Source organism: Corvus brachyrhynchos, unplaced genomic scaffold (assembly GCF_000691975.1).
Source record: "Corvus brachyrhynchos isolate BGI_N302 unplaced genomic scaffold, ASM69197v1 scaffold229, whole genome shotgun sequence".
In the NCBI taxonomy this organism is placed as follows: domain Eukaryota; kingdom Metazoa; phylum Chordata; class Aves; order Passeriformes; family Corvidae; genus Corvus; species Corvus brachyrhynchos.
This window is the reverse complement of record NW_008240042.1, coordinates 5,030,267-5,055,025: the sequence shown is the minus strand read 5'-3', so window position 1 is coordinate 5,055,025 and position 24,759 is coordinate 5,030,267. Positions and strand designations below refer to the sequence as shown.

The 24,759-nt window shown below is 38.7% G+C and overlaps 1 long non-coding RNA gene across 2 annotated transcripts in view; it reads right to left on the bottom strand.

Moving 5' to 3' along the window:
- Positions 1–24,759, bottom strand: part of LOC108449108 — a 48,240-nt gene that overhangs the window by 21,109 nt on the left and 2,372 nt on the right. Inside the window, exons 3-4 of one of the 2 annotated variants that reach the window (XR_001865229.1) lie at positions 18,431–18,609; positions 3,904–7,686 (exon numbers count right to left, since the gene is read on the bottom strand). This is a non-coding gene — a long non-coding RNA (uncharacterized LOC108449108). Of the gene's footprint in view, positions 1–3,903; positions 7,687–18,430; positions 18,610–24,759 lie in introns of those variants that run through there. The other variant, XR_001865228.1, reaches the window with a different exon arrangement.

Genomic DNA, 24,759 nt, shown 5'->3' with positions numbered 1-24,759 from the left:
TCCCTGTTCTGGGCACTCACAGGGGCAGTGCTCCAGGAACAGCCAGAGGAGGGGTGGGCACATGAGTTCTGCATCTGCCCTCCAAGTGGCCCAAAAGAGGCACTTTGACATGCAGGGTTGAACAAAGCTTTCACAGCTACTCTTCCACAGGGCTGCCAGGGAATGTTGTGGCAACTGACACAGAAACCAGAGAGATTTTAATCCATACTTTCCTGATTTGATTGTGGGGAGGGACAATTGGGAGATGCAGAAATAGAGGAATAGGTTGTATCCCTCTCTTCTAATGGCCGCAGTGATGAGCTGCAAGTCTAGACAAAGAATTCCATTTAACATTTCTAATTAAAATCTACCCAGACTATTTCCCTCCCAGTAACTTCAACTGCAGTTTCTTTCTAATCCCTTTTCTCTCCCACCAAAGCTCACTGAGGCCCAGGATAGGCAAAACCTGCTCCTTGCCTAGTAACAGAACAAAAATCCAAAATCCTAAAGGCAGAGATGTCTGCCAGGTACTGGAAGTGTACACCACACACCGGTACACTGCATATGATTTAGATCCTGTCAGCAGCAAAGATACTGCTTTTGGTATGTTCACACCATTACCTATGAGCAAGATGTCAAGAAGTCAGAGATTTCTAAAACCTGTTGGACACATATTTTTGCCTGGCTGCAGTGAATGTATCTGAACTGATAGTATCAAAGGCCCTTGATGATTAGGCAGAGGAACACATAATGGCTGTAACTGCTTGAAATTCTTTAAAATAGATGAACTGTAAATAGATGGCATATGCAGAACTCATAATGAGACTTGTGTGGAATAAGGAGTCTGTGTACATGTGTTTGGAATGTTACGGCCACTTTGCTGGTGTCTGCCACGTGGGAGTAGCATATGAATTCAAGTTTTTCTATCACACCACTACATCACATATTTTCTCAGTGAGTTTCTGTGTGTGAGTGCGTATAAGCATCTGTATCTCTCCCCGTGTACCTCCCTCTACAATGAACATCTGAAGAAAAGAAGCATTCCTATTTTCCTAGGTTTTGAGGGAATTGTCCCAGCTATCCTGCTTATCAGGAAAGAACGAAGTGATAGCATACAAAACAATGCCTGGATCAGCTTTATTCTATTTAGATTCTGTGCATAAAATCTGTCTATGTCTCCCCTCTCCCCTATGTACCTGGCTATCAGTTAACTGATGACTAGTTAACCGTTTGATTTAGTTTAGTTTAGAAATCATTTTCCCTTAAATCTCACACAATATCTATGAGGCCAACCCCAAGGATTCCTGTATTCTGTCACTACCAATCAAGCTCACTGAATAAATCATAGCTTTATTGCTTCCAAAGCTGACAATAAGATCTATGTTCTCCAAAGAGAAAGGTTAAACACTTTTCCATCTTATTATACTTTTCAAATACAATGAAGCATCATGAAAATCCTAGCAGTCCTCAATGCTGTCATGCTAAATTAACATATCTTTTTAAGGACAAGCAGAAGATATTTGAGAAACACCTAACACAGTACTTTAATTTTGTCCTTAGTTGTAACAGACAGTTGCTACTTCCTGTTTCACTTTTCGAGGATGTTGTGTTTGGTTTGGAGATGCTCTGGAAGTATAATGTTACCAGGTCTGGGAAATAAAAGAAGTCTTTCAGTTTGGGAATTCACCTTTCTGGTTAGAAATACTTCTTTTAAATCTCTTGTATGAAGTAAGTAGAGGATATCAATAGAAATGAAAGTTTCTTTCTGCTATTGGTATGAAAAGGTAGTCATGAACAGTATTAAGAATGTGTACAGAAATAGTTTGTTTAAAGTTAATAATTATGTTATAATTAAATTATAATTTGATACCTTGTTTAAGTTCTAAGAAGTCAACAGGTTGCTTATAATTGTGTGTAACATTTCCCACTGACATTTCCATAAACATCTATTACTCATGCTGCTCATGTTGGTAACATACCCTAAAGTATCTGCTAACCAACTATTAACCCTTCAAAAGCCTTTATGATATTCTTTGCAACATGTAGTAAAAGCAAAGAGATCACAGTTGCCATGTGAAAATATATATGAACTAAAAATTCCAGTGAGCTGTGGGGGTAGGTATTTAATGTAAGTTCTTCCATCCCCTTTGAACATGTCCTTTTGTCTCTGTTTTCAGTACTAAAGAGTCTAAAGGCAACCTGTGTCAGTAACATCCAGTTACTGAGGGCAGTTTCTTAGAACATTACTGTTTCTTCTGTAAAATGAAAGTTATTAACTGATTCATTATTGTAAAAGAGAATTACAGAATGGTTGGGGCTGAAAGGAACCACTGGAGGTCATCTTGGTCCAGCCCCCCTGCCTAAGCAGGTTACCCAGGATTTTTCTAGATAGGAATATCTCCAAAGAGGGCCGCTCCAGAGGGCTTCTCTGGGATACCTGTGCCATTGCTGTTACAATCACAGTGAAAAGAGTTTTCTTGTGTCCAGAGGGTAAAAAACCTCCCTGTTTCAGTTTGTGTCTACTGCCTCTGGTCCTGTCACTGGGTACAACTGAAAAGTGCCTGGCTCCATCTTATTTGCACCATTCCTTCAGATATTCTTGCATATTGATATTGATTAGGTCCCCATGAAAATTCCCTTCTCTAGGTGGGATGGCCTCAGGTCTCTTGGACTTTCCTCATGAGAATGCTCCAGTGTGTATTTGTGACCCTTTGCTGGACCGTCTCCAGTAGTTCCGTGTCTCTCTTAGGCTGGGGAGCCCAGAGCTGGATTCAGTACCCAAGTGTGGCTGGTAAGGATCGTATAGTTCAGGGGAAGGAAAATACACTGCTCTGGTTTGGTTTTTTGTTTGTTTGTTTGTTTTGTTGGGGTTTTTTTTGTTTTGTTTTGTTTGTTTGGTTTTTTGTTTCTTGGTTTTTGTTACAGTGTTTTTAACGGTGATTTCAAAACTTGAAATGGATAAATTTAAAAAGATGCCTATCAGTGGCCTTTGTCAGTAGCATGGCCTTCAGCAATGACGTCTGAATGCCAAGCCTGACTTCATTTTTACAGAGAGTTTATTTATCTCTTTATGCCTTCTATTTTCTTTTATTCTAACTACTGCCATTTGTTACTTCTGTAGAAGCTGACCTACAGCTTTTATCTCTCTTTCTGCCCTCAGCAGTACAGATGCCTGGTGGCATATTGGCTGTTCTTTTCTTTGAAATCTTCCCCTGTAGTACAGCTCCCCTATTATTCTCATTTTGGTCTAACCTGTCCCACACTTGGCTGAGTTTACCACAACAGTCCTGATTTTCTTGCCCACTGAAGTTTGCAGGATGCAATCTGGGGCTCCTGTCTGATCTTCTCAGGGAGCAGCAGTCAGCACTCAGCTAAAACAAGACCCAAGTTTGTTCTAGATTTTGTTTCAGCCTTTTAGAGAATCAGTCCGTGCTATACTAAACATTTCTGCTTCTGGTGTCTTCACAGACTGAGCCCGTGTCCTCATTATGGTTGGCTGAGCCTGTGAAGGGTGAAAGAGTTTCACCCAGGCAGTAGCACTGATGAATTTTACAAGGAAAAATCACCTGTTCTGCTGTTTCTACTTCCTCTCCTTTCCATTAAAAAGTTTAATCTCTTTTGTCCTTTTTTCTGAAGCTTCTGCTTCAGTTTGTCCTGTCCTCTGAATTGCTTCTCTCATTTAACTATAATTTGTGGACCAGACTCACAGATGCCAAAAATCCACTCCATACCTTTGTTTCTATCTCTGTGCTACTTTGGTAGGGACAGAGTACTGCAAAATAATAAGAACAAGGTTCACAACTCACTAAGCTTCCAATTATTCTTCCATAAGTTTTTATTTTCTTTTTGTTTCTTCTTTTTTTCTTTTTTTTTTTTTTTTTTTTTTTTTACTCTTCCTATTCCATCCTTCTGTTGCTTGTTATTCTAGGGTGTTCCACTTTGTGTTTTGGCTGCATTATATAGAGCCCCATGCTAAGGATCTCTGATACTTGTTTGGAACCTGTGAGTTCTATTGTGATATGTAAATATTTAAACATTAAAATATTTTGCATAGCTCTGAGAAAATATTTTTATATTCAACATGTCCTAATTTCTCCAAAGTAAGAAAAGTACATCTTGTTGCTTTTTTAGATGTACATTCATTAGTGGGTGTAAAGGACCTCAAAGAAGGCAGATGTATAGCCAGTGCATTATTTCTTTTAGGCCCAGGGTAGACAGAACAGTGCAGACTGTGTGGAAAGTGATGGATGATGGAAAAGGAGTGCTGATTCATAGGAAGGGTGGGAAACCATAGCAATTCAGCTAAAGCCAAATGATGTTGGGAAAAACAGTTTTCTAATCGGGTTTGGACATGCTTATTGTAAAGAGGCATTTCTTAGTGGAAAAACAGCCCTCTGCTGTTATACAGGAAGTGGAAAAAAGAAAAAAATGAAAAGAAAGAAGATTTTCATTTTATTTTACCCTGTAACATATTTATCTTTGGTTCATTCATTTCTTGTTTGTTTGTTTGTTTGTTTGGGGTTATTTTAAAGTTTATAACATGATTTTCATTCTTTCTTCTCATATTTATTCCCCTCAGCCCAACAGAGTTAATGGAGATTCTTAGTATTTCCAGTTTCATTTCAATGGGTAGGCTCGGTGGAACAAAGGATTATTCAAAATAATCAGGATGGACAGATTCTGCCCTGGCACTTTTCAAAGGATTCTTTCTCAGCGTTAAAGAAAGAGAAATATTTTGGCTGACTGTCTTCTTTAACTTCTGCCTACTTTGTATTCTTTGATATTTGGGAATTATCCCAAATGCTGTCCAGTTCTCTAAGGGGCTGCCTGAATAGGAAATGTCTCCTACATAAAGCAGTGTGGCTTTATGGGAAGAATTGCTGCTTGGTGTGTTGATGTGCTTTCTGCTGATGTAGTGGGGTTCAGTACTTTATAACTGTCACTTTGAAATTTTTCTGTGGACTACTAATAAAAATGGGGATTAGGGAATACTGCTGATCCCACTCCAAAACCAATATTCCTACAGAGAGAACTAGCATGCAGTTTGTTTGTATCTGCTTGGAATTTAAAGAAGGTGCACTGCAAATAAAATGGCAGTGGATTTACTACTAGAGGTTTTATTCACTTCTGTTTTGCCTCAGCCCTACAGGTAGTGGTACAGGATTTGCAATTGTTCCAAATGTTTCACATACTGATGCTAACTAGACTGACCTCCTTGACATGCAATGAACATGTTTTCCATCACACAAGCCAGAGTGATTTCCATTTCTGCATTTTCATTCTTCCCTCTTCACTTTGAAATTCTCTCCCTTCTATCAGAAGTAAGTATTTGTTTCTATAGGGTTAAGATAGTCAAACGCATGTAAATGGATTGGTTTATTTGAGATATTATGAGTCTCTTCCAGTTCTGTACATTTTGTTCAAAAATATTGATAAAATTAGGCTCAGAATTTACTGGCAGTCATTGCTTCTGTGGCCAAAGATGTGGAAGAGTTAAATTGCAAGCATCATTTCTTTATCCAAGATAAAGTGGGTAAGACCTGTAGGTGCACACCAGCCTCAAAAATTAGGACATACCATTGACTTTCCAAATGAATTTACTGTCCAGCATCTCAGACACAAGCAGTTAGACCTGGGTTTTCAAAGGTTTTCAGTGGCATTTCAGATTTGCCCAGTAAACTAGCTTTGGAATTTCTGGAACTACTGTGTGTTTTTTAAAATCTATCTTCCACATAACTTTTACAGAAGCATTGAGTTTATTCTCCTTTTTTTTTTCTCCCATACACAGTAACATACTTGCTGTTATATATTAACATATTTGCTGTTGCTCCCGAGCCAGGGAAGGTTTGTTTTTTGCTGTTTTTAAAAAATATTGTTGCTTTGAGATTTATAATATGACTTTCAATCTGGCTTGCTTGTTGTACTTCCAAGTAAAAAAGAGTTCTTTTTATTCCCTTGAGAGACTGCTTAATTGGGATGTATTAGAAAATGTATTGTGTAATAATAATAGATGTTTACATAATATGAAATACAAGGATTAACCAAACCTATTACAGTCCCAATAGAAATAATATCAAATATCTTCTTGAGGACATATGTCAGGCTAGGGGTTTTTGGATTGGGGTTTTTTTAATAGTGAGGATGCTTTTGTTTTTTGGTGGTTTTTTTGTGGGTTTTTGTGGGTTTTTGGTTTTTTTTCTTTTGTATGAATCATCTCCTTCCTTTCTGCTGTATAAAACATCATCCAGATAGGCAGAACTGTACAGAAATTATTCTTTCAGGTAACTGTTACAACATCAAGTCTGTCTAGGAAATTGCACTGTCATCTGAAATGTCCACCAAGTAATGGGCAGCCATTTTCTCAGAGAAAAAGGTCATAAAGAGACAAACAAATGATAACTAATAACAGTTACTGTGTCAGGCCTCTCTTGGGATTTTTAACATTATGATCAAGGGCTAAAAGGAGCTGTTTGGAAGGAAAGATTTGTGGCCAGAGTCCATAAACCCCACAGGTATGGCTTCCAAGAAGGTGGATTTCAACCACTTCTGAGGCACAAAGCATTTTACACTGTTTTACGTTGTCAATAATGAAGTATTTGCAAGCTAATCAGACACCCTGTGTGCAAAGCTGTCTTCTGATTTAGACAACTCCCTTCACTCTTCCTTGGTCAAATGCACCAAACATGGAAAACAATGGCTTTTCAACACAGAACTTTTGAAACACAGGCATTCCAATATCACCTCTGCTGGCCTTGTCAATGAGCTTTCATTTTAAGGATGGAGATTTCCATGTGCATCCTCCTGAGCTCCATTTGCTCTTCCTAGAAAGCAGGAAACCAACCCGCAGGGTTCTGCTGGTCAACACGGAGAGAAGAGAGGAGCTGGGCAGTGCAGAGGTGTTGGGGAGACAAGGGAAGGAAAGGTGCCCTGAAAGAGGAGGAAGAACAGATGCACTTGTTTCTAATAGTGCTTTCTGGCACCTGATACCTGAACAAACTGATGCCATGGCTGCAGAGGAAGAGTGGAAGCGTGGGCAGCTGGGACAGAGCAGACAGCAGGGTCAGTGGACAACTGTGGTGGAAATCTTGCTGCATTCTGTTCCCACCCTGTCTGATAATGAATGCCAAGCATGTGTGTTAACATTGCTGAGCTAATTATCTCTTGGCACTATGATAGCAACAGTTTCCAACCTCATGCTGAACTGTGTGGGTTTGCCACAGCCATGAAATTGTATCAGACAAAGGGAAATTCAAATTTCCAGGAAAATCAAGTGTGCATACGAAAGTAAATCCCAGCAGGGCTGAGCAAAGCACTGGGCTTCTCTAAAGCTAGCCACGGGTGCAAAACTGTGTACATCACTTTGATTTATTCAGATCAAAATGAACCAACAGAAAGCAGAACAATGTTGGAAGTCATACTTGAAGAATATCCGTGCCTGGAGAAACTTAATAAATTGAATACTCAGTCTGGTTTTCCTCTCCAAAGTACTCGAGTGACGAGACAGGAATTCACGCTTGTGGAAAACTGTGAGATGGGAGAAAGCCCTTGATGTTGAAGTGCAGCCACTGCAAAGTAATATCTGTCAAGTTCTTGGTGAAGAAGACTTCCTTATCTTTTCAGAAAACAGCATTCTTTTGTATTGTCCCTTGGGAAAGCACTAGTTGGACTTGAATTTTGAGAACCACCTGACCTTAACACAGCCATTTCCTGAAAGAGGAAAGAATTCAGGAAGTGAAATTCTGTCTTTCCAGCAGCACATTAGTTCAGCAAGTCTTTGGAAGCATGCAGTAAACATGGAGAACCTTTCGCTTACAAGAGCTTCCTGCTGGGTTTTATGGATTTCAGTCTAAAGCTAACAGCTTTTGAAGATCCTCCTCCCACACTGTTCTTGTTTGGCAGCCTCTACTCTAGTCATATGGAACAAGGGATGGTATTTCAAAATGTTGTGGTTAGCTTGTACAACTCTATTGTCCATCTTCTGCACGAATGTTGCAGCAATGTTACATATGGCTGCTGTCTAAGGGGCTTTTAGGAATTCAGAGTCAAAAAGATTCCGCCTTAGGCTATGAGGTAAAGTCAGAAGAATGAGATCTTGAAACAATTTAACCAAAGAATTTTTGGCAGATCAATACAGTCTTTTCTTGATCTGCAGCTTTGGCAGAGAAGCCAAAAAATAGAAGGATGCAGGAGGATAAATAATAATATAGGAACAATTATAAATGCCGTTATTTATATTAGTAGCTCTGCTTTACTTTAAAAGCTACATTCAGTTCTAGGTACTTAATCATAAGAAGGATAATGCAGAATTAATTGAGGTTCAACAAGAATGAATAGGAGTATGGGAAAATGCTAGTAAAAAGGGTGGTTGAATAAATTTCAAGAGTAGGTGTGCGACTGCTGCAATTCAAGGTAATGCTGAAACTTCCATTGATCTTAATTGAACAAAATTAATGACCAAACTAATCAAATGTGACACAATAAAAACAGAAAATTAATAAAGAATATCATAAAGGGGAACCTGCAACTACTCTGCAGAGGAGCAACCAGGAACTCTAGACAGTAGCATGTAAGCTTGAACCCTCTGACAAAATGAATGTTTCTGCATGACATGCACATTGGATTATACTTCTCACGACCATCAGAAGCTTGAAGGCTCTCAGACTTTCCAGGGCCCAGGAGAAGACTGGCCTCCTTATTAAAAGGCAAAAACCCTGAGCTGCAGTGGTACTTCTAAAGCAGCATCAGATTGTAAAGACTTCGGGCCTCTTCCAAACACTCAGACCTTGAGACATTTGACATATTCTACCTGGCAGATGAGGAGAAACATTATTAATTACATCTCTTTCTTTGCAGCTTCTTACATGTGAGGTGACAGTCCCTCTCAGAGGAACAGGAGTTTGTGCTGGATGTTTTGGATCTGCCAGGAAGCACTTAAGTTTCTGTAGCCTGGCAGAGGAAAACTCTCCTGTCCCATTCTGTAACTCTTTCTTTGCAGGGTTGATTGGTGTTTTTGCTATTTGTGCAGTCACATGGTGCCATTCTCAAAAGCTCTCTGTTAAAGCCAAACAACACAAGCTCCCATTTGTGTTTCCAATTACACATGTGCTTTAAATCACCACTGGCAGTCACAGAGCTGACCCCTGTCTGCACCTTTCAGACACGGGTGAGGCATTGTTTGATGTCAGCTTTGCAGGCTCCTGCTCAGTAATGCGCAGGGGCTCTCACTGCCCATGGCCATGATTGGAGACAAATGTCTATTTCCTATCCAGTGGTCCTAAGACAACCTACAGTAGCAGGTATGTTTTAACCAGACTGTTTTCCAGGGGGTTTGGTGCTTTTTGACTGTTCTATTCCCACTGTTTCTGTCTTTGGTAACTGTTTTGCCCACTTCACAAATGTGGTTTTTAATTGTGAAATTTTTGCATTTAGCAAGTGGGATATGGAGAAGGAGGCAGAAACTCAGTCAAAATTAGGATGGAGTTAAAAATATGGGAAAGATGATGGTTTTGAAAGCATTATCTGGAGGAACCATGAGGAATAAAAAATATGACTCAATCTGTATAACCTTCTGTCCCATGTCAGGTTGGGCAGCTTCCGGAAATCCCTTCCAAACTAACTTTTTAGTTGATGCTGTGTTTCATCATGTCATATAGTTGTTGCATGGGCTTTATGGCAGCATGGATAGTACCCTGACAGGAGGACGAGGATTTCTTCTGCACAGTGTCTTTACATTCCACCCAATTTACCAAAGTCAAATTTTTTTTCAACTTAGCCATACTCATGAATTCTGTGAGTCTTCCCAGAATTACATGAGCAGTATCATATTGCTGATTTGAAGGAGCTCCAGTTTTGTGTTGATTGTCTGTTACCTCATTTTCAGCATTTCTGAAAATAAATTATATCAATAAATTTTGAAGAGCTGAGGCTTGGTATCAGATGTGTTAAGTTATAATCACTCAGCGTATTTTGATCATAATGAGAAAATTCAGTGCTCCTCCTGTCACTGCTGCAAGGGATCAATTGTTCTGACAGATGTACACATTTAGAAAGTAGGAGGAATGAAAATGTTAGCAATATTAATTAGTGATGACTGCATTTCACCATAGGTGGATCTAAAACAAGCAGATTCCTGAGTTGCTTATGCTGGACCGCCTTTTGTCTTAAAAATAAAAAGTTCTTTTTTAGCCCCATGAAACACAGGATGATGCATTTGATTTATTATAGCAAGCTCTGAAGTTTGTGACTGCTACTTGTAATCAGAAACATTGTTTTGCTTTGGTTTTCTTTTTTAAACAATATTCTATGTTAGGATCAGGTGATTGATGTGATTCCAGTTTAGTTTAACTTGTCAGATTGTGTAATGTAACCATGGGATAAGTGTAGGAGATACATGACTGGCTTTGGCTGACTCAGAAGCTGATTGTGCCAAGGGAATTTTATAATTGTCTACTAGAAGAAAGTGAATTTTCAAAAACATTACCCACATTTTAGCTAGGCTCTTAAGCAAACACATTTTACCTGTAAGTCAATTATGTGAACACACTCATTTCATTCCACATCTACTATAATTTTTTAGGAGACATCAACAAATATACCAAATCTGTTTTGCTGTTATTTCACGCTAAAAATACCAAGTCTTCTGACAGTGAATTCCAAGGGTTAGGAAAGAATTTTATAGCATTTCCTCTAGTCTGGGGGATGTGAGCAATAAGGCCTCTTGATTTTATCATTTATAGATTTGGCTCAGTCTTTTATGTAACTTCCGAGTTCATCTCTAAATTAAACAGTTGCAGTCTTTTCCCTCACAATGATCTATTGAGCATCTCTCACTTTGTCGATGGTTTTCTTTTTTTTTTTTTTTTAAACTGTGGCAGGATGTGCCCCGTTTCTTTCCCCCGCTGCAGTCTGCTTTATCTGCAGTCAATGGAGTGAAGTGTAGGGTTTTTCTGCCACCATTAGGGTGGGAGGCGTATCTGCAGCTGCTCAGAAGCAAGGCTGAAGGGGGACTTAAAAAGGCAGAAGAATAGGGACTGAAGAAGCATTGTCTTTTGTCTAAATAGATTTCAAAATTTTAGAGCCAAAATAAAAGAGGCTACAGACCTTTGCTCTTGCCCTGCAGTGCAGGATCTGGGCGAAAAGGCATCAGTGCAGATAAAATAGCAGTGGGTACAGTGAGTGAAAACTAAGACACCCACTTAATATGAGTGAAAAAAAATTAGTAAGAAAACTGCTTGCTCCTATCTGGAACCAGAAACGAGGGCAGATTATCAGATGAGATTCCTGATAAAGAAAGCACTTTGCTAGTACTGTTTAGGAAGCACTGAATAGCTAATTTAAGTGTAATATCATATCTAATCCCTGAACACAAGATGAGTTTCCCATCCTTGTAAATTACCTGCCAGAAATGGCCTGCATTGCTCTCAAATCTCTGAGTTCCTGGTTCTAACATATCAGTAAGGCTTGCTGCAAACCCAGTGATTCCTTAGTTTGTCACCCAAAAACTGTGACATAATAAAACCATGAGATGTATTTCCAGGGTCCTGTCTTCACCAAAGACCAGATTGATCAGCATGCCACTTACTCTTCAGAGTAAACCAACGCCTTCACAACTAGCTTTTTTTTATTATTTTGAGATGATTTAAAAAAACCAACCAGCTTTTTCTTTTATACAGAATATAATGAGGCACAGGTAGAAATGTCACTTCGTCGGAATTGATTTTTTTAAGTCTGTTTTATTTTTGTTTCCATTGCAATGAGGAATTTGTTTTGATTTTTTTCCCCTCAGGCTTTAAATGCTACTAGCATTTTCCCAGAAATTGGTATAGGTGGGTTTCAAGATTCTGGGATTTGTGGTTATTAAAGTATGAAGTAGTCAAACATTATCAAATTTAAACTTCAAAGAAGGTATGTTTAAGACTGCAGCCCAAGAGAAGCTGGATGAGATAAGTGTCCACTCAGCCCTGTGTCCTGTTTTTCCCAGTAGCAAGAAGAAATATTCCGTGAAAGAGCATTGAGTTACAGAATTAGATGATAGGGTTGAGTCATATGTCAGGCATATTTCTCCCTCTGCTAGTCCTGAGGAAGACTTGTAGCTCTCCTATAATCTTCCTCCCTGGCAGTAGAAGGATCAGTCAGAGAAACCTATGTCTTACTCAGCCGCTTATCAATTCTTGACAAGTCACCTAACATAGGGCACTTAGGTTGCCCACCTGAAAAATGGCAGCGATGATGTTTGCCTTTGAGAAAACATTCTGGGGTCTGCAGTTAGAGGAAAAAACTATGGATACTTATGGCTGGAGCATTCTCCTTTGTTTCACTGGCTGCCTTTAAGAGTCTTCTTGTCTGTATATTGCCACATATATGTCCTCATCCAGAAGTGCTAAGATTTTATGACAGGAAAATTTTTTGTAAAATGCAACTGTCCCCTTGTAAGAGTTGTATCCTTGCACGAATTTAGCAATAATTTGCCATTTCCTGCGACCACTGTGATGACTATCCTTTTTAGACAATACATAGTGAAACTAGGCCTACATGAAAAAGATTATGGAAAATGTGTTTCAGGACTTATCTTTCTTATCCAGGCAGGAAGCTGATTCCAGTGAGGAACTTCTATAGCACTGTGTTATTCACTGAAGTGAATCAAAATTCTCAGAATCACACCTCTTCCAACAAAAGGCAAAATAGGAGACATGATCAATTCCCTGTTGTGTTTTCATTTGGTTTTATTTGATTTTGTGCATTTGTTTGGTTTTTTTTATTTGGTTTGTTTCGGGTTTTTTTCTTTTTCATTTTTAGCACTGAATTGTAAGGACAGTATGGGAATACAGACAAATCCTTATCTTATCTGGTAGTACTGCACCTGCCAGCTAAACTGCACAGTCCCTTCCAACCCGAACCATTCTTTGAAAGCCAAATTTGGCACCTGAAACAATGCATGTAAAGAGGACACGGATCCTCAGGAGGCCTAGCTGTTTGGGACATCTCCTAGAGTGCATAAAGAAAGTTGTGTAAGTTGACATGTAATGATTTGTCATTGATTGGGAAGGCAACTCTTCCTTTTTTTTTCATGGGATCATAAGGCAAGACCACTTTGAGGTGTGTCGAATTATTGCACTGGGAGTGGTTTAGAACTGCCCTGTGAAAACATTTTCTTGAAAGTGTAATGAATTTGGGTTGTTCTTGTTCTGATGCTGAAGTTCTATGAGATTTTTATAAGGTGGTAGTGAAAGTACAAGTAGTATTAGTGTGGAAGCAAGATGAACAGATAAGAACTGATATTTCCCTAGTGCAATAAATATTCCTATATGTGTGTATATAGTGGTACACAAATGACAATACAGTGTTTTAATTTAGTATGAAGCTGAAAAGGTACCAGAGAGTGTCTCTGAGGAGATATAACCATTTTCAAAAGTGGTGCCTTTAAAATCTGTGTATATTCTCTGCCAAGGACAGGATGATGTGAATAAAGAAGGGATAACAAGCTGTTAGACTAGCTTGTGAAACTGGGTCTTTGACCCCAGTAATAAAGCACACCAATTTTACCTCTTCATCCTGTTCATGTTGCCCTTTGATTTTATTAATAGTTTTAATAGGATTAGTCAGAAACATTTAAGAAAATAATCCTTATGAATGGGGCCCTTCCAAAGAAGATGGTTAACATCTTGTGTTATGGGCTGCTTGTCTTTCACACTGGTCAGGAAAGATCCTTTGTTTTCGTAGCTCTCTCTTATGCCTGTTTCTTCTGTGTCCACAACAGGTCCAGCTGTGCAAACATGGAGAACCTTAGTTGATGATCAGAACCCTGAAGTAGGAGACCTAATGAATTGAAGATTTTAGGAAAACGTTTTCCCCTGGAAAGACATTTTCATTAAACACCTTGTTCTAGCTCTATCCACCAGGTAAGTAGCATAACAGAGAGAGGCGGTTCTTGGCAAGGAAAAAGAAGAAAGATGAAAGCACCTAGCTGCCTCATCATAATTACTTCCCCAGAAAAAAGTAATAGACTACAGTATATATAGTTTGCTTTCCATTTTCTTTCTTAGAGATACATATATTCTGCTGTAGTAGCTATCCAGTTTTTAGGAATTTTTTCATGAGAGGGAAGCATTGAGTTTGGGACAGAACTTACTTTGTACGAAATTTATCTTAGGACTGTGTTGTTGCAGCTGTATTAAAAGATTGCTTTGAGTACGCATGAGTATCAGGATTAGAAAACTGCCAGCAAAATATTTCTCCTCATGACTAACTTAAAAATTTCAAAATTGGTTTATAACTGGAGGAGAAACTCCACTATGAATGAGGGGTGGAGCCTCAATTCAAGAAAAGAAATTTGAGATATTTTAAAATAAAAATGGATTCCTCTGATTCAGATGAAACCATCCAATTAAAAACTCATTTACTTTACCTCATGTGAACTAGATGGCTCTAGATAGATTCCTGTCCTTTTGAGCTAGCAATGCCAGTAGTCCGTCTCAGTCAATTCTAGGGTCAAACTGCCACAGCTTCAAACGTTGTACAAAACAGTATGGAGTGAAAAAGCAAAGGAAAAAGTAAGAAAATGGGAATGCTTTTTTTTTACATCCTCATGGATTTGTACAACAAATTTTGAGCAACTTGTACAGCAAGTTTTGAGCAACTATTCTAAAATCATCAGGCAATCTCATTAGCATTGCTTTGCCTCTCAAGTAACTACAAAGTCTATCATCAAGCACATATGCAGAGTTTAGGCTGAATGTAGTGAATAACATAACCTTATGTAATTCCTGATTCTGTAAATATTCACTGCATGGAGGGTCTTGTCTACTTTTTGGGTTTAAAGGGAGATAGCCTACCAAACTACCCAGATCATACTCTCCAGACCACATTAAAAGTGTCATTCATAAACCTCAGCCATCTATCCAAAAGAATAATGAATTCCTAGGGGCCAAATTCAAAACTGCAGAAACTCCAGGGTACTAATGGCATTATATCAAGGTGAATTTTTCCCCATTTAGCTAAATATAGCTAACTGAAAAGTTGTGTATGAAGGCAGGTAAAGCTTTGGTTGACTAACAGGGAGAAGGGCATTAGGTTTGCTTTTCCCTTTGAATATCTGAGGTGTTCAGAAAGTGAAAATTACTTCCAGGGAAAATTGCATCACAAAATGCATCCCAAATTTGCATGAAAAACACATGAACACACACATTTAAATTGAAGAAAATTTTCAAAATAATTTCTGTTTACAGTTTACTGCCTTTTCACTCTTCAACAGAAAATAAAAATCCATGGGCAAATTCCAGGAGACTGAATGCTGACTCTCATGGCTTTGTGTTCCTTTTTCCACCTTCTCCTGGAAACTACAATGAAGAAAGACAGAGAATGCATGCACAGACTTTCCAGGAGTCTTTCTACAGATAAGAAAATAGAAACAATCAAGCTTGCAGATAGCAGCCTGCCACTTTCCAATTTTTCTTGGAAAGAAAACTTTTACCAGCATAACTGCAGTTTTCCAGTGAGAACATTTTAGGCTTTTTATATGGGAACTTTTAATTTTGAACTGTGCATGAACAGAAACATCAGAGGGACTGTAATATCTATCCTCAACAACCAGGGAAATTTAAGAAAAAAAACCCAACCCAAGACAAAACATTAAAAAACTTACACAAAAAAAAACCAAAAAAGCCCCCCAAACAAAAGCCCCAAGTACTAAAGAGAATTTTGCTTCCCTAAGTGTTCTTCCCACATACTTGCAGCCACATTCCTGCAGCCACTTTCCACATATGTAAGGCACCATATCTCATTACAAGTTCAAAATTGTTCAAGGAGAAGAATCCAAGGAGGTAATGACAGAGGAAGAGAGGCAGCTGCCTGTTTCCTCCTTTCCTTGTAAATATGAAAACTCTCACAGTATTGCTTAAAGATGGCTGTCTGTATACTTGGCCTAATTCCACCCTCTTAAAGGCCATGTGAATTTCAGAAGATGCAGCTTTTGCAGTGTTACTTTAGCTTTGAAACTGGTGGCAAGGCTTTTTTTCCTTGGTAGCTGCATGTCAAGAAATCTCACAGAATAAAAAATATATAAGAGATTTTAATGGAGGACTTTTTAAAGAAAACAAATGTCTGTTTTGCAGAACCAGTTTCAGAGATGATGAATCTATTCTGTACAAACCACTAAATAATGGAGCAGAAGACCTGCCTTTTGTAAAGAAATTAGAGAGGGAGCCAAAAGGTGAGGTAGCAGGAAGCTCAATATATTGTGTTTCATTTTCTCACTGTGCTGTTTCAAATTTCCATTGCAGTAGGTGTAGCTGAAGTGGAAAACTAAGTTAGAAGAAAAGAAGAGACAATAAATGTCATCCATTTTGAGGAGATGCGTCCTAAACTCTAGGAGAAAAATGGAAATAACTAGAAGCAAGTACTTGAGTATGTTCACAATAGAGGGATGATTTTTTATGTAGAGTGTATGATAAAAATCAGCAATGCTTTAAACCATGAGAAAACAATCATGCTCTGCTCAGTATAACTAGTTTACCTACCATAAATCTGGATAAAATAACACTTGATTGAATAAATATGGAAAATATTGAGATAGGAACTATTCAGAGCAGAAGAATAGACAAAAATTGGAAAAGAACTTTCCAATGGTTGCTGCTTAGGTAAAGAAGCTTGCTTTTTTGAAAACCACACATTTCCTTCTAATTGCAGTGAGCAATGCAGGTGACTTGCTGGGATCATGCTTGCCAGCCTTCTACAGGAGATATTTCTCCTGAACTCCTATTTGAACTCTTAATTTGAAAGGGGTAGAAAAGGGAGAGACAAGTGACCACAGCCACTAACGAAGCACCTTGCATGATTCTCAAACTGACTGTGGGGATGTACACTATTAAATTGAGGTACTTCCGCAGTCAGTGATCCCAGGCAAGAAATTTTAACTATTTGTGCCACCTGAGATGAAGTCACCATGATGCCTTCAAAGGCTTTTTGTAACCTGACTTCTGTTGGCCAGAGTAAACTTTGTAGAACAATAGATGAGCAGAGACAATGTTTGGTTCCCTATTTTTATAGTCTCATATTTGCGGCTTAAGGTGTACATTTATTGTCTTAAAGGGTTCTGTACAACATTAAATAAATAACACTGATATGGATTAAGAGTATTTTTCCCTAATGAAAAAATGTTGAATGAATTATATGGCATCTAGAACACAGAATGGGTGGATTTACCTGTGTTCAAAAGAGTGGTAAGTATAAGGCCCTTAGTATAAGAGTATAATCATCTCAGCCCTTCTTGTAATCAACAGAGAAAGCACTAAAATCAGAGGTTGATTCATTCCCTCTCAACAGAGATGGGACAAATCACCATCTGGAGGGTTAATGTCTTATTCTGTCTGTAAAGAAAGTCTCAAGTTAAGGTTCAGGGAGGTAAATCCTATCCTATCCAGATTATTTTAAATTATATAATAATTCTCTTTTATTTGTCCCTCAAAACATAAATTGAAATTACCTTGCACACTGTGGTCAAAAGTTAACCTCACCTTTTTGGTGAGAGCTCTTTTGTAACTTTCACAGCCTGTGCAGGAGACCTTCCCCAACACATGTACATTCATTGCCTCCACAGGAATTTCATCTGTTAAGCTTTGAGATGACTGTAGGTGCCAGTGGTCCCAGTCTGCTGATGATTCAGAGTCTTTTTGGCAACAATCACCCAGCCACAGCTTGTTAGACAGAGCACCCTTGCTCAATCACTTGCATGCCACATGTGTGGTGTGTGCTAGAATCTGCAGCAGCGTTTGCAAGGTGGAAGCTGCTGAGAGCCAAGCTCCTCATCCTTGCTTGCAGGATTGATAATGTCATTCAGTGACACCAGCTGGTGTTCTGGAATGGGATTACAGATTGCAAGTGAATTCCTGCAAGGTGGGAAAAAGTTCCTGTAAGAACTCTCATTCTTTTCCCAGTTTGGTCTAGATCTGGTAAGTGTGATTTCTTTTCATGAGTTCTAGAGGTGCCACCTTTCTCTTGTCTTCAAAGCTGGAATTTTGTATCCCAAAAATTCTGGCAGTCATAGAGCATGTATGTTCTATACATTTATCCCAAATAAAGGAGCTATTCATGAATTTTAGTGAACCTTATCCAGTTACTATGATTGTGTTGGGTAAATACAATCCCGCTGAAGCCGTAACAGAGACAAGGGTAGTTGTGCCTTCTGCAGTGATTATGACTTTTCTGTGGCTGTCATGGAAGCATAGAAGGCAAACCCAGTGAAAGGTCCTTTTCATGAGATAATTTAGGAAGATTACTTTCCTCACAGTGGTCTTGATGAAACATCAGTCAGGGAATTTGAATGTGGCCAAATGCCTTCTTAACACAATTTATTCTTTGGACTGGACTCATTATCAATACTACAGATGAGGTGTCTTGGTATGGTAAGATTCCATCTTACACCTTATCTAAAGTTTTGGTGTTTGAGTTTACTTACAACAATTTATCTGATGTTGCCATACACTATGAATGTGGCTGTGAGACTTGGTAGTTCTTCTCTGGTCTCCAACTTTCTGCTTCAAGCAATAATTAGTATATTTCCAAAATATCTTCTCACCTTCTATGAAAACTACTTCTTGAATATTATATTTACAACATCTTCCTTTCTGTAGGTATCTGAGAAAAAAAAAAGAAAAAAAAGATATTTCCATTTAGTCATCTGGACATGAAATTTCCAGTGAAGTGTCTAACCATCAGAACCATATATGTAAATATTGTACATATACTTGTTACCCTATTCTCTGTGCTCTGAAGTATAACTAGTAATAACTGATAGATCCAGCTGCCCACCTGTTCTTTTTTTCCAATAAAGCTGCAGCACTTCCTCAGTCTTTAACATTAAGAATCTTCATGATTTTAATATGTATGGCTGCATTGTATTGCTCTTTTCTCAGAGGAGTGCTCTGTTACTCAACTTAGATGGTTCCTCACTGTTCCTTGTTTGAAATGCTTCCAAAGGATATTGAAGACTCAAGGTGGAAATTATTTCCAAGCTGCTCTAAGAAAACTCTTCATATATGATATTATGGTTGGGTTATAATGACAGCACCCTTCAGAACTGCAATTTGATTGCAAATCTGAAATGCACTCAGAGGCATACTGTATACATTAATATCCCAAGCTTACAGTAGCTTGGCCTTAGATTATTTCAAAGTTGCATGAATTACATTTTTTGGGGTTTCTTATTTGACAGAGTGCTTCTTGGCTTTTCTCTTGCTGCTTAATGCCAGGGATGGTATGCTTATGCTTCAAACCCTCAACAGAATTGCAGATACTGCAAAAATCACAGAACTTTCATGGAATTGCGTATGTAGGAACAGAAATTCACCTAGTACTCCATTATTGAGTTTTTACTTTGGTAAGCCTCTTGGAGAAACTCCTGCAGTGGAAAGGTTGTTGCCTACAAAAGAAGACTAAGTGGACCTGATTCAAATCTTGACTCAGATGACAGCTTTCTGTCTTTTCTCACCGACAAGTGAGTGTTTATTAAGTTAAATGGAGGTACAACAATTGCAAACATTAAAAAATTGAAAAAATCAATGAATAATGAAATAGTTTAATTTCTTTCTATATCATTCTTTCTCCTCTGTATATGTGAGTCTGTCTGGGTTAGTCACTTTTTTGGATTACTGGTTTTTCTTTAGAAGCATAGTTGGGATCATTCACCCCAAGATCTTCACGATCCCTTGTTTTAATTGATCCTGACTTGTTTCTATCCTGATCCAATAATGAGACACGAATACCATCTTATGCTTGTACACAGGAAAAAAACCATTTAGATGAAACATACTGGTTTGGTTTTGGAAATGCCTTGTAGTGAATGTGTTCATTGCATTGCAAGTGATCACTTAGCCTCAGCGAAGTAAGAATTTGTCTGAACAAATTTACTAAGTTGATCAGTAACTGTACGGTTCCTCTTCCTATGACTTCATTAATTCTTACAACGGTATTTTCTTTCAGTAATTTTGTAAACGAATATTTTTATTTCTTTTATCCTAATGTGATCTGAGGTAAGCATTATGTCAATGTGATTGTTTGCCCTTAAGGCATCCCATGATTATAAATGTAAGTTTCATAGTGCGGTACCAGGACATAGTTAGAATCTACTGGATCAAAACAGTTTTAACTGGAATGCTCCAAAATAACAAAATCAGCTTCCTCTCCATGCTGTTTTTACCATCTTTGTCTTCTTGGCACTGCTAATATCCTTTTAGTTGATCAGGTGTTCACCTCTGTTCTGTTTGAGTGAGTAATTAGCAAACTGTGCATTCCTTAAGGCAAATAGGCTTTCTCATCTTTAGCACAGGCTGGTTTGAAGAGAAATGCAGAGAATAGCTTTACTGTTGATAGGGGTAAGCCAGGCAAGTTCCCAGTATGTAGGATGTTACTGGGCTAAGTGCCTCAAAACCCAGGATCCCCCAGCATCTGCTATGCTTTACTGCACCAATTTGTTGGTAGCAGACTCTGTGGAGCAGCACACCTTTAGTGGATCTGGAGTCTTCATCTTAGACTGCCCATCCTTTTATTTTCACAAGAGTTTCTGTTGCTTGGGGGAAATGAGTCAATGTTCCGTTCACTTCTGCTGATAACCTGAGGATTTTAGCAAAGCAGGAGTGGAAAAACCTTTGAGTTGCAAAAAGAAGTAAAAAATAGCAGGGAAACCAATGTTTCTAAGCAATCCATTCCAGGAACATATAAAGCAGTTTGTCTCATGTCCTAGATAGATGTTGTATCTTTAAATAACGAATAAAGAAGTACTTAAGTCCCAGTTTCCAGAGCGAATGGAGAGCTTTCCTTGATAATTCCTTGAATTCCTTGATAAAGATACTTTTGAGGAAATGGCATCTGAAAAGATAGTTCTGAAAACCAATGGCCATTTTCTCTACAGAGAAGAGCAACATGTGGAGGGTCTTCCTAATTTTTTTTCTTATTTATTTCTTTCCCTTCACTGTTTTAAAGAATGTCAAAGAGTAGATCTTAAAATGCCCAGAAGATGGGATCAGTGCTTTACAACCTGCCACATGCACTTGTTAAGAGCTGAGTGGTTTAGAAATCCACTTGCTCAGGACACAGGGTTAAAGAGGTTTCTGCACTATTCTCATTTTTGTGGTAAGAAGAATTAGCAGTTGAGTGACTATAGATATCTTGTCACTTTTCAATGCACTCACAATATGCCCTTTAATACTAATGGGAATCTCCCAGATGCATAAGAGATGGAGGGTCTTCTGTATATGTTCAAACAAGCAATTCCTTGGTCATTCATTACTCTGTTCCGCTGCAACAGGAAGTTTCTATTCAGTAAATGCTTACCTCAGTGATAATTTTGAAAGGATGTATTTGATAACTGGGAGGGGTCAGGAGGAGGAAAAAGCAAAAAAGAAGGGAGAAAGAAATATTGGCAAAGGACGAAAGGGACAAATAAAACCAGGATGCAGTTCAGTTTTTTTAGCAAACTATTTCCCATGCCACACTATTCTTACCATTTTCCACTAAACTCAGAAAGTTTACAATAACCTCCTCACAACAGTTTTATCAAAAAGAGAAAGCGTGCTTGCTGCTGTAACGTCTGATGGACAACAGCTTCCCTTAACTTTACTTTTTGTGGAGCAAGAATAAAAGGAGGAGAGGGAGTAAAATGGGAATTTCATTTCACAGCAGTATTTGCTTGCCCAAATCCATACAGCTATAACTTATGCACTCAGTAAAATGCCTCTTAGAATAGAAATGCATCTACAATAATGGTATGAAATTTACTCCTGCTAGAAATGTTCAATTTATGGTCAATATTTTTCCCTAAACCTGGAAAGTGATAGCATAATTTAGATGAATCTGGGGTTTTCCCAGATTCTCAGCAGCAGAAGGATCCCCTTACTTACTTGGGAGACTTTTGGCATTTTGCCTCTACACACTTTAGGCCCACATTTTCTCTTCACCAGGACTTGGTGTGCTTTAGAGCCCAATGACTAGGCTAGGTAGAGACAGCCTTTTCAAGAACAGACCGGTCCAACTCTTCAAGGCCTGATGTGACCAGTCTGTCTTAGCATCTCATGCCATGGCACAGAAGATTCATTGTCTGGGGCAGATAATTTCATAGAACTGCCACTCAGTGTTGTCTTTGGTGGCACACACCATTCCGGCCACGTAGGGTTGGGACTCTGTGAGGTCGTCTCTGGTTCCCTGTGACTAGTATTTATTTATGTTTACATATATGCCATTGTTCCTTAGTAGTACTTTATCAGTGCTTTGCATTACAAATGCAAGCTGTGAGATTAAGGAAATCTGTATCTCCTGCTTGTTTAACAGATCCCTTACTTTCACATGGGAAGACTCAGAGGGGGAGTTTGAAAATGTGGCCTTTGAGTAATATTTCTGAACTGCTGGTGGTCATAGAACCACAGAAAATTATTTGTGGAAGGTTTTATTGTTGGATGTCATGGTAGAAATGCCAGGAACCAAGTAATGGTGCCTGATCTGCCCATCCTCTCCCCCAAAACCTCTGTGTATTGTTCAGGAAAAGGACTTTCTGTTTCACCATGTTGTCAGGTGCAACCTTCTCCTCCTAGTCACAACAGTGGAGAGGCAAGAGGGACCAGCTTCATCCTCCTCTGTGCTGACAAACACTAATGGAGGCAAGACTCAGTGCCTAGAAATTAACAATGTCTTGTAAGAAAAAGTGGATAGCAGCTTGGACAGGTGGAATTGGATATTTCTTGTCATACATGAAATCCCTAATTGTGCTTGGTCTTTGCATATTAAGTGCTTTAATTAATTAATTCTGAGTTAAATATTTTTAATTTGAATGTTAAAATTAACCCATCAGCCCAGGTACAAAAATCAAGTTCCATTATCAGTGTTTTCATTTGTTCAAAGTAGTTTATTAAGAGAGTTACACCCTTCCCCGTTAAAAATTCCCCAGTTAAAAATCCCCAACTTATGCTCCCTTTTCAAACTTCAAACCACCTGTACACCATAAGAGTTATCTTTCCTGTGTTTACTGTATACTTTTACAAGTGTTTTAAGATGTTAGATGTATTTTAATTTTTTTTTTAGGTGTTTTTACTTGCACTTTGGTCCAAGGGGTAACTCCAAAAACCCCAGTTCTAACAGCCAGCAGCTATTTTTAGCCCCATAGCCGTTACCCTGTAGGCAAGCTCCGTGGCAACCTGAATTTTAATGAAGGCATCTTAGCACCCTTATCTCAACTGATACCACCCCTCTGACAACGACGAGCTATTGGTGGATGGAGATGATCTGTCAAAGGGAAAGCACCAATCACTTTAAACCGAAGGGGCGGGCTGTGGGCGGGCTGGGGCGGAACAAAGACACTATGAAACAGTGAGACCGGTCTTAGAAAGTTCGGACAGAGAATGTGTCCCCATGCCGGCTAGTTGTGGTGGATATCAGTGCTGGGCATTAAAAGCCTTACTCCTATTAAGGAGCCGCCTTTAGTAACTTTTTACTTTCGGATCAGCCAAAAGCCAGCTCAGCACTGCAAGTCCTTTTTCTCTACCTGAGGTCCAGTGCTGTCTCAGCCAGAAGATCTCAAATCCCTGCGCTCCTGGGGCATACCATCTATCGAGCCGTAGGATCCCAAATTCTTGTATTTTTCTAATTTCTGTAATTATTCAATTTTTCTGTTTTCAATAAATTATTTTAATTTTTAATTAAGAGTTGTCTTATTTCTCACATTTCTGTAACTTGGACTTCTGTGTCTCCAAATGCTGAGTATTTGGATGATGGGAAAGAGAGACCTGAGAGACCTCATTGGATGACACCAAACCAGCATACCATGTTCCTTAGGAGGATGTGATGGGCTGTGGATTAAGGCCAGGGAGGAAATGGCAGACCCACCTGAAAACTCAGAGGGCACAAACCTCCCTTAAGGTGTTGAACGGCTGAGCAGCTGACTGCTGTTGGATGACTTTTTTCTGTCTCCCTGTTGCAGCTGTGCCCTGTTTCATAAGTAATAATAATAATTTAAACAAGAAGAGGCGTATTCATCTGAGGTGAAGGACAGTGTCAACTTTTACCTCTGCCTGATTCATTACAGGGATCTCTGTGTGGATTTCCTACATTGCTAGGTAGTTGTTTCTCTACTTATTTTCCTTGACTGTTTTGAGCAAATGTAACTGGTTTGTTCCTTGGTATAAAAATCTGGAAGTCTTGCCTCCCAGACAGATATTCAAGCTCATGAAATAAATGGAGACTATGATGTTAAGTAGTTTTACTAGAAATCCAGTGTATAATATGTGTAAACACATAAACTTTCTTGTACAAGATCTGAGCTTACAAGTTTAAAGGGGATTTTTAACTTCATTTTTATCTGCTTGCACGTAACTTGAAAGACAAACATTACAAATGAAAAGTTGTATCAAATTAAATTGGATGGTCAAATTAAAGGGAAGAAAGTTTTCTCAAAAAATGAGTTCTGGTCGAGGAGAAAGTAGTAGAGAAAGTAGATAAACACAAAGAACAGAGATCCAAAGCCTCTGAAACAAAAATGAAAGCTGGTGTATATAAATGTTTTATGGAAGAGTCAGAGTGTGTGTTTCCTCAAAGATGATCTGTCCCTTGGAATAGTAGCAGTGTTTGGTAAAATCCTTACGGAGTTGGAACCTGATCAGTTCCCCAATAATCCTGCTGCAGAGGACATCTTTATCTATACTTGTGTGTGGCTCAAGGGACAGTGCTAATGCTTTACCCTTTTGTGATGTTTATGAGCATTTTACTAATATTTTAGTTGCAGTTAATGGATGTTCCACCAGT